At 37.7% G+C, this 9,210-nt stretch overlaps 1 pseudogene; it reads right to left on the bottom strand.

The window, feature by feature from the left end:
* Nucleotides 1-8,147: 8,147 nt before the first annotated feature.
* On the bottom strand, nucleotides 8,148-8,840 carry LOC123930602 (annotated as a pseudogene).
* Nucleotides 8,841-9,210: the final 370 nt, after the last annotated feature.

Genomic DNA, 9,210 nt, shown 5'->3' with positions numbered 1-9,210 from the left:
GAGAAAGGATCCACTCTAGCCACTTAGAAATGTACAAATATATGTGGCTAACAGCAATTGGAGGAGATTTATATATGAAATAACATGGAACCTTTGATCCCTGTATTTGCAAGAGCTGACTGGCTTGTTATAAGAAAATACCAATTGTGGTTAATGTATATACAGTCAAAATGGAGAAAGCACACTTATGGGGACTTGAACTTAACCTGCTTGAACTTAACCAATAACCTGGAAAATTCAAATTTAACTCTGTTACAGATCAGGACCTCGAACGTACACAAAGAGAGACCACTCATCTTCTTATAAAACAAGGTCATTCTATTAGGGAAAGTCTGATGGTCTACAAGGGATGTTTTTGTTTTCAATAGGACACTATTACAGCAATCAACAATGCAGTCACATTAAAAATACCTTGATGCCTTTCTCCTTTTGTTACAGACAAAGCTTGCACAGAAACCTTTTCAACAGCAGCCCCATTTTCAACTTAACCTTTCCCTTTCCCTACTAAACAGGGCTCTATCCCTCTGAAAGCCATCAAACCCACTGTTCTGATCTGGAATATTCACCTGATTTGTACTTGCCCCTTGAACGCACTTATACCTAGATTTCTTTGGGTATGCTGCCCCAATGGCGAAGTCATCTAAAAATCGAAACGAAATAAATATACAAACCTATCCCGGGGATTACAAAACACACTAGCCTTAGTATTTTTTTTCAAGTTTAGTGAAAGGAATAGTGAAGAGACATGAATTTATGATCCAGCTCCTTCTTCGTTTCTTCATCATCACAATGCCCTCGGTCATATTTCTGCTGCCCACGTAGCTTAGTCCTATACCCTAATAAGTCCAACTTCACCCAGCTGACCTACTACCCATAAAAAGTCTAAAACTCAGCAGTTTGAATTAAAGCAAACTGGTTATATAAGTGCAGCCCAAGCCCAAAAATAAAATAAAAACAAACCCAACAAGAACAGGTGACTGAGAGATTTGCATTTGGTTTGCCATGTTGCTTCTACTCAAAGGCTGAAAATTCTTCGCCTTGCGTATTTAAATATGCATCAGCTCAGAAGAAGTTACACAATGTTTCCATCAGCAGAAGATGTGGCACTTAGAGAAAGCATCAGGAAAATAAAAACTACAGACAAAATAGGGTGTATTTGCATATTTCACTTGAAATTAGGCGATGTTGCAGCATATTGGAAACTCATATGCATTGGATGTCAGCTGAGTTACTTTTCTTTCCCCCCAAGGTGACATTGGTGCTTGTCTTACCAAATATGATGCAACTGACAAGTGTTTTCATGTAAGGAAGATATATGCCTCCCATCACCTTGTCAAGCTGAGTGAAGGCAAACTCCAGCACATCCTTTCACAAGTGATTAGGTGGTCGGAGTCATTAAAAGTCATAAAGTTAGACTGTAGCAGTGTGCCATGCATATATATGAACTCATCCAAAGCTGTCCTCCTTGAAGCAGGTGATAGCTCTCAACTTCGCCTCTGACCGAGTCATAAATTCTTGGCTGAGCTTTCTTTCTCTTAGCATACCTTTGAAATTATACTGAACAGTTAGTGCTGCTTTGGCCAGTCTCATTGTCTCCTGCTTTCCCAGCCAAGCCTCTAACGACTAGAGGTCCGAGCATCTGATTTTGGTTCCCGAACACAAAATAAACAACGAGATGGTCATTATTTTTTCTTCGATGGCACTTTTAACGTTTTCAAAGTGCCCTATAAACTCTTGTCAATCAGCCTACTTTAAAATTGTCTAAAAAGGCAACAAGAGAGTGCGATTATTTAACTATTCTACAAAAGAAAGAAATTAAGGCACAGGGAACCGAAGTGACACAGCCAAGAGTCTGCACCAGGATGGCTAATGAGGAGCTCAGAACAAAGTCTAACTTCTTATGTTATAAGCTTTTATAATCTGCCCACTTTCAGCCTCATCATTTACTAGGGAAATGATACTGTGCTATAGAAATCCGTATGTTGCACCTAAGATGATGACAGTTTAAGATTTTATAAATGTACCATTGAAGTGCATCATGAATTCCATTTTTAAAAAATCTGTCCTAAAGAATCAGTTAAGCGTAGGAGCAAAAATGTATGCACAAGATGTTCAATACATCATTATTTATAATAATTAACACATGCAAGCAATGCAAGTATGCAAAATAGGAATTCTTGAGGTTCTATGATTAAATAGTATAAATCCAAAACATATTTTTGAAGAACTTTTAATGCTAAGGGAAATAATCATGATATAATGTTTGTTTAAAAAAAATAAGCTAACTACAATTCTTAAGGATCTCAATTATGATAAATGTAAAAATAAACAGGAGAAAAGGGACTAGAAGAAAAACAATACTAACAATATTTACCTCTATGTTTAGGGATTGCAGGCAATTTGAATTTTCTTTTTAGAACCTGTCAAGATTTTCCAAATTTTCTACAATGAGTGTCACCTACTTGTATAATTAGAAAGAGTAAAGAAAACATTTAAGCTCCTGAGTGGATGCAGAGGAAGGTACCCACATTTTAGAGGCCCCCTGCAAATCCTTTCAACACAGACTACTCATTATTAAGAAATCTAAATGTTTTCTAAAGCTCATCACAGCAATATACTCACTCAGAATATTAGTCAATGCTTGCCCCTGAGTGCATGAGCTTTGTCTTATTATGGATCTGATGTCATAGCCAAGGTACTTTTTAGACATGGTACCTGAAGGCAGCTTGATGGGCTACAGTGCTTTTCCTAAAGAACTGCATTTCCCTATCAATGCCTAAAAGTGTATTTATCCCGCATAGATTGACGGAATAGTGTGGTGAGGAAGGGGAAGGTGAAAGACTCACTTCAAACTCTTAAGCTTCAATAAAACAATTTTGGGCTTTGAGCATTTCAGCAATCAAGAACAACTTCTCTTGTGCTATCGTGAGTGCTGTGAAGTGTGTAAACCTGGCGATTCACAGATCTGTACCCCTGGGGATAAAAATACATTATATGTTTATAAAAAAAAAAAATTGGAAGGGGAGGCTAACCATAAGAGACTATGGACTCTGAAAAACAACCTGAGGGTTTTGAAGGGTCAGGGGTGGGAGGTTGGGGAACAGGTGGTGGGTAATGGGGAGGGCACGTTTTGCATGGAGCACTGGGTGTTGTGCAAAAACAATGAATACTGTTATGCTGAAAAAATAAATTAATTTAAAAAAAAAAAGAACAACTTCTCTTGGGCTAATCAAGAGACATAAATCAACTCATTTCAGTCTATGTAAACATGATTAAAAGAAAAGCCTTTAACCATCAGACATTTTAAAAGAGAAAAAGCCAAGACTGAGATCCGTATGCCCTGTGTAATTTCTTATATTTCATTTCCCATTGTTCTGGGCCAACAACAAAACATAAAAAGGCCCATGGTATTGACCATGTTAATATGATAAAAATGGAAAATTCTCTATGCCTACCAAGTGGAACATACATTAGTAAGAATTCGATTCTTTTCACCAAATATATGGATCTAATTTTCAATCATCATCATAACACGGAGAAATTAGTTGTTGAAGTACATGGCTCTATAGCTGAAATCTTTTAAAAATTCAAGCATATCAACATGTGGCTGAGAAACTTTCAGAACAGACTAGGTTAGAGAAAAAGGAGGCTAGGGTTAAAAGTAGTTTTAAGCCCTTTGCATCAGGTCAATAGCTCTTCTCCCCTGGGCTCTCACAGGAAGAAGCCCTCTGGTAGTTATACTTACCCAGCAGGAAGCCATTTTGATATTCTGCCCACACATATTCTGCTCCTACATTCTCTTTTAGAAAAGACAAAGACCCAGAAGCCAGTCAGAAGCTTTGCTGCTGCTTCTCATAAAATCTCAACACTTAGCCTCTATAAAAACAATTTATTTTTTAAAAAAATTGTTATTAACAAAAAGATTTTTCCTTACTTCTTACTATAAAGGCTATATTCAAATCCAGCCCAAGGAAGGTTCGGGGAATCTGCCTCCTCTTGTCCCTATTCATTCACTTTGAATCACGGGACTAATAAATACTGAAATCAACAGAAGCTGAGCTTTAGGAATGAAAATAATAATAATAATAATAAAATTCTTAGATAACCAAAATGATGAACAAACAATCCCTGAAATATTCAAGTGAGTAATGTAGTTGAGGGTTCTGGTTAGGAACAGTTAGAACAAAGACTTTTCCTTATTTTAATTTTTATCCTATTTTCCTCATTTAAAATCCAATAAATACTCAAGGCAGAAAAAGTTGTAAAGTAAATAAATACATAATGAAATAAATAAAATTTTCCCACATACTTCCAAGAAATAACTATTATCAGGAGTTGGTTATTCCTTTGAGTTTTATATATAAATAGGACATTAAATGCATAAATATATTTCATCATATATATGTGTCACAATTTATTTAATCTTTCTCAATTGTTGGACACATAGAGGGTATCTAATGTTTCACTATGATTAACTCTGACATGAACAACCCTGAAATATAAATCTTTCTGCATATTTGTGATTTCTTTTCTATTTAGAGTAAATGCAAAACAGTGAAATTACTGAGTTCAAAGACTATGAGCTTTTGAATGCTTTTAAAATACATTGCCGAACAGCCTTCCATAAATTTTGTACCAATTTACACTCCCAAGAGAAATGTTTGTGAAAATGTCTTTCAAAATAGTCCTGCTAGTCTCCTCTTTGTCTTAAAACAACAGGTTAGTTGTTGGAAAAGGTACCAAAAAAAAAAAAAAAAAAAAAAAAAACTGAAAGAGCATTCTATCTGTCTAGAATTATATACCTTCTCAAGCACTTAAGAGTGCATATGTGTATAGTGAGGAAAATATTCACCTCAAATGACTGCACCACACAAGGCAGAAAAATACCACTGGCCACACACATCCACTTATATCCACCTGAATGCAGCACAAAGAAATGAAATTTGGATTTATTGCATCACTAGCCTCTCAAGTTTTAAAACCCTATTATCTGCACTATTCCAAATGACTTGAAAGATCTGACAAGGTAGAGGAATTAATAAGTTCTGTGTTTATTACATCATACACCTAAAATATACTTAGCCAACCTATTAAAAGCAGGATATAAAAGGGTGAAAGGACAAGCTCACTGGTCAGGGTGAGATTCAATACTCATGCCCCCAGAGCTAGGTTTCTGTGTGTCAAACAGCATCAAAGAACTAGTGGGTGCCAAAATGGTAGAAGTTAATGTCATAGGAGAGGAAATTTGGAGAGAATAACAAAGGAGAAAGCCATGAAAAAAAAAGGGAGGGCAAAGAGTCAAGGTTATCTCAGTGCATCTTCCCAGCTTTGCCAAGACAAGAATAGGTGAGCTCTGCCTGGGTGAGGTTCCTAATAAAAAACACCCCCTCCCCCCATTATGCTCTTGTTTCCAGACTCCTCAGGAAGGTTTTAGGGTGGAACTGAGCTGTGGTTAATGGAGGGGGACTGGCCACTGTTGCTGTGGTCCCTGCCAGTCTCCCCAGAAGGTTCAACATTAACCTATAGCATCCACAGCATTTATATTCTTTCTTTCACTATCTAGGTGGTCAGTGCTGCCCCTAGGCAACATCTTGGTCATTCTCTGTTACAAAGCTAAAAGAATGCATCACAGATGTGTAACTCACTGCGATGAACAAGGACACGTCTGTACCTCTGAAGGTCAGATACCTTTGGGAGGACTTCTAATTCGTGATTTTATTATCTAGAGCATAAATATGAATCATCCTTATGGAATCAAAGGCATCCAAATGATGAGCAAAACACTAGGCTTGGTTTCAGGGTTCCTCATCATCAACAGAAATGCTCCAAACTGAGATGCCCTGTTTACTGACCTGCATAATGTTAAAACTACACAAGAACATTTCTAAAACTTCTGGAGGTTGATTAAAATCTTTTAGTTGGCTGTTTCTGAGAGACTACAAAGAATTACTACATATGTCTTAAATTTATAAAGATCATCGTGGTCTAAAACAGAAAACAACAGAATGGCCTAATCTTGGAATTCAGGCAGTGAGTAATGAGAAGCAAGATCCCCCTGGCACCAGCATCTATCTGTCCGAATTGCTACCTTTTTATCTCTTTCCTCTCAGTCTGCTTGATCCACTAACTCAAGGCTAATATTCTCTGTCCAGATGAAAGTCCATTCATGTTTTAGAGACACTAAGCCACCAGCAAAACCATGCATGTGAGGAAGACACTACCCAAATTCAACCCAACAACCCAAATCTTAAATGAGATTCAAGTTGGGCTTAAAACTGAAGCAAATGTTTGGGGCAATCTGTGGATGGAGAACTCGCCCTCAGTTGCAGTCTTTCCAAAGAGAGCAATTTCCTAACACAAAATTCAACTATACTTTCAAGTGTATTCCTAAAATGAATCATCATTCAAATGTATTTATAGGGAACTGTCACTTGCATGCAGCAAGAGATTTTTTTTTCTTCTGTTTTTTTCAGTTTACAAATCCTATCACCCACTGCATGAATTATCTATAAGACAGGATGCTCACTGCATCCCTTTTAAAGTGGCCCCTCCACCAGAATACTGCACAAAAGCAACTTTCTTTGGACTTTCTTTGATTAAATACTAAGGGAGTAATCTTAGCAAAATGGAATTTGTTCTAAACAATAGCGACTCCTGATTGAAATGGAATCTTGAAACTTCAAAGAATAAATAATAACAGACACTTCAGTGGTTTTCACTCCTTGGCTCCACCATTCAAATGTTTCTGCTGCCCTGAGAGCCCATTCCATTTTACGAGTGTGTGATATTGACTCTGATTTGTACTTAATCATTGTCATTCTGGAAAACTTGTTCATTCTTCTAGCCAAGGTTCCTTTAGAGAAATCCTGCTATTTCCATTCTAAAAGCTACTTTTTACCATCTTAAGGGGAAATATATTCATTTTCCTGTGACTTTCATTCTAAGGATTCCAAATTTTCTAGTGAAAGATGTCCTCAGAGAAACCAAGTGCTTTGTATTTTTTAAAAACAACTTATACTTATTTTCACTCATAAAAATGGTATATACTTACTACTTCATGAATTAAAACTAGAAAAAAAATCCTTATTTATTAGGGTTCGTACTGCCAACGAAATCCTCTTCAACCAAATGTGTATTTAAGCTATCCTCACATACAGAATTGAGTTTTAGCAAATAAATAATTCAGACTCTATTTTCATGAGCAAAAATTGATTTTCACTGTGTTCTTCAACAGTGCCTGTAAATAAAAGTGTGCTATTTAAAGACAGCTTGTGAAATTTCAGGAATGTCGTATATTGGTACACAATTCAGAACTACATGTGTAAAGAGGCAATTAATTTGTTGAGCTAATGGAAAACAGGTTCTCCTAGTTATTCTTGTCTCCAAGCCAATTCTGGGGTGATCTTTCCTGAATTCAGAAAAGCACTCACAGTTTTGTCCCAATGGTACAGTCATGAGTGAGGTCCCATTTCTTAATTCCTGCATCCTGCTTAGCTTCCAACATCTGGCCAACAGGCAGATACTCTGACAATAAACTTGCACTGTGCAGGGGCTATGACAAAGAAAAGAGGGAGTGCCTAAGTGGAACAATGGTCTGACAGGGCACCAGCTTCCCTGCTCTCCCTCCCTTGTCAGAGTAGGTCTGTCCACATTGGCCTGAAGCGACCTCAGAAAAAGCAGTGAAGGCAAGAAACTTCCTTTCAATGGATTTTTTTTTTTTTTTAGATTTGCACTTTATGTAAAAATTCAAGTTTTATTTTTACTTATTCTTACATTGGCAGGAGCTGATGCCAAGAACTTATAGGCAAAATAATTTTTTTCTCTACCTCTTAACTGAACAATAACACATACCATGTAGCATTATCATTAGGCAAGATTTGCTTTTTGACATTTCACACAAGAATGCAGTGTTATCCTTTCTTGAACAAAACGCCCAGATTACTAAGGAAACTATCTTTGGCAGAAGTGTTTCATAAGCATATTTTATTTAAATAAATCCTCCAGGAGGAAATGGGAGAACTTATTGTCTTCACTTAGAAGACTCTGTAAGTAGTTATCTGTCAAATTTCTCTGTGCAGCTCACCAACATTTCCTTCTTGGAAACATCAATATTTCCCCATCACAGTTTCCAAAAAGACTTTAAAGTCTCAAAATTCTGTGTCTCCTTCAGCTTGCTTCTCTCTTGATTCCACTCAGGTTGTATTAATGGTTTGCTTCATATCATCATCTCCATCTTCATAAATTTTCTTCAGAACACTCATCAATCCCTCACTAGCATCTGTTTCGCTGTCATGGGAGGGCTCTTGCTTCTCTTTGCCTTCTTTTTCAACCTAAGTTGGGTAGTCCCACCACGTGTTTCCTGCCTTCTTTCTACATAAGATAAGAAATATATCTGTCTTGACTTTTTTTGAACCGCCTTCCACAGAGATGGGTTTTAAGAGATTGTGCACAGTCATGGAGTAACTCTTCCCATGTAGATTCTTTATCAAAAGATCAAATGACCTCTCTGTGATATGCACCTGCGTGTTCTCAGTGGGGACTTGATGAACTCCAGTTAAGGTAACGGGGATTTTCAAAAACTTGTCTCACTGATCCCATTCGTAATTACTGATTTTCGCTGTACATTCCATTATAACGAGAGCAACGACAGCGGCTGCCTTTGCATTGTCAAAAAGTTCTGCTCTTCTCTCTGATTTCCACTGCATCTTGTTCTTAATTTCTGTCCCAATCTTGGGTTTTTCAGTTGTGAAGGCATCACATACTCTTTTTCCAGCAGCCTTTTCCAGTGGCAACTTTACCCCTTCTAGATCCTTCTGTAGCTCTTCCAAAGCTGGGGCCATGGTCAGGCTGGGTCAGGCAAGGCCCAAGCTGCAGTCATGCGGGGGAGAACGAGAAACACCTCACCACGCATACTCACCCAGACTCAGAGCCCACCAACACGAACTGCAGTCCCCTTCAGCGAATTTTATTAAAGTGGGTCCAGAGTCGCCCTCAGAGTTTTTAGTCTTTACTGCAACTAGTGATTCTGGAAATTCCTGATAAGAGGAGACATTGTCTCTATAAAGCCAGGTCAGAATGACCACAGCTATCTTCCTTCAAAAAATCTCCACTATCTCCTCCGCTAATCTCAGGGCAGCATTTCACATGCTCTGTCAGGGGTCAGGGACAGCTAACTGTACTTCAGGTACGTGAAGGCCCAGATGCAAAGGC

This window comes from Meles meles, chromosome 2 (assembly GCF_922984935.1).
Source record: "Meles meles chromosome 2, mMelMel3.1 paternal haplotype, whole genome shotgun sequence".
Classification (NCBI taxonomy): Eukaryota; Metazoa; Chordata; class Mammalia; order Carnivora; family Mustelidae; genus Meles; species Meles meles.
This window is presented reverse-complemented; position numbering and strand designations above follow the sequence as displayed.